This window comes from Echinops telfairi, unplaced genomic scaffold, assembly GCF_000313985.2.
Source record: "Echinops telfairi isolate 266 unplaced genomic scaffold, ASM31398v2 ScPeMD7_7469;HRSCAF=8507_0, whole genome shotgun sequence".
NCBI classification, from domain to species: Eukaryota; Metazoa; Chordata; class Mammalia; order Afrosoricida; family Tenrecidae; genus Echinops; species Echinops telfairi.
Window position 1 is genome coordinate 41,937,154 of NW_022111372.1, and position 1,261 is coordinate 41,938,414.

Sequence of the window (1,261 nt, forward strand, 5' to 3'; positions counted from 1 at the left end):
TCTCCGCCCAGGGTTAGAAAGTAGGGTGGGGAGAGTCAGGGTCAGCAAAGTGCCAGGAACCCTCCTGGGAGTTTCTTGCCAGCGACCCAAAGTAGTTTCATCCAGAACACCACCCCCACCCCTGGGATATTTCCTCCTTGTTCCCGAAACGGAGAGAAGGGGTAACCCAGGCTGAGGCTGCGGGGTTGGGGTTGGGGGTGTCTTCTCGTCCATTCGGTTTGGGTTCAAATCTGAAAGAGAGAGAGAGAGACTTCCTATATCCGTGGGTTCGGGAAAGCCGGAAGCTCACAGGGAATACATAACCCCCCAGAAGAAAACCCACTGATGTCCTGGTCGTAGCACCGCCCGTGGGACTGGCGAGTCAGGGGAGCAGGCTAAGCAGCACTGTGCCTTCATTCCAGGGCAGTGGGGACTGGGCTCTGGGCGGTGGGGCGGCGCAGGCTCCGGCTCCTTTCATGGCTGTCCCTCCTCGCTGGGTAGGGCACAAGACAAAGATGGGGTTGTCTGGCCATCCCTGGGTGCTCCTGGCGCAGGGCAGGTTGAGTGGGCCCTCGGAAAAAAGCGTGTGCAATGAATGGATTTTATCCTACCAGACCATCTCCACATGCCATTTCCATCAGTGAGGATATTGAAATGGTCTTTATTTTAAATATTTATATTTAAAGATTATTCATGAAATCAAATATAAAAAACAAAATTATAGTCAGTATTATCTTTCGGTAAACGCTTACTATTGGAAAGGTCCTTAAAAGTTGTAGCGTGTCTCTCCCCACCCCCACACTCATGAATTCACTTCAGAGGACAGCACTGAAGCTACAGCTCAGGGAGAGTGGTACATCTGATAAGAGCACACAGGAGCAAACGAAGAGGGAAGGAGAGAGAGTGGGGCACATCCTGGCCCACCAAGCTCCCAGGACCATATTCCTGCTCAGAGCAGCCAATGCACAGAGAGGACCATAGGGCCAACCCCACCACAAGACATGACATCCCTCACTGACCCATATAAGGGACAACACTGGAGGTACAGTGTGGGAATTGTGCCCGATCTGACCCCATGTGTTCGTTCGTCTGGGTACTTTAGAGAAACAAATCCACAGAAACTCATGTATAAGAGAGTTTTATATAAAGGTTAAATGTGCATCAAGAAAACATCCCAACCCAGTGCTGTCCAAGCCCACAAGTCCAACATTAACCCATTAACCCATATGTCCAACACCAATCCACAAAGTCCTCGTCCATCTCACAAAACAGAGGCAATGAT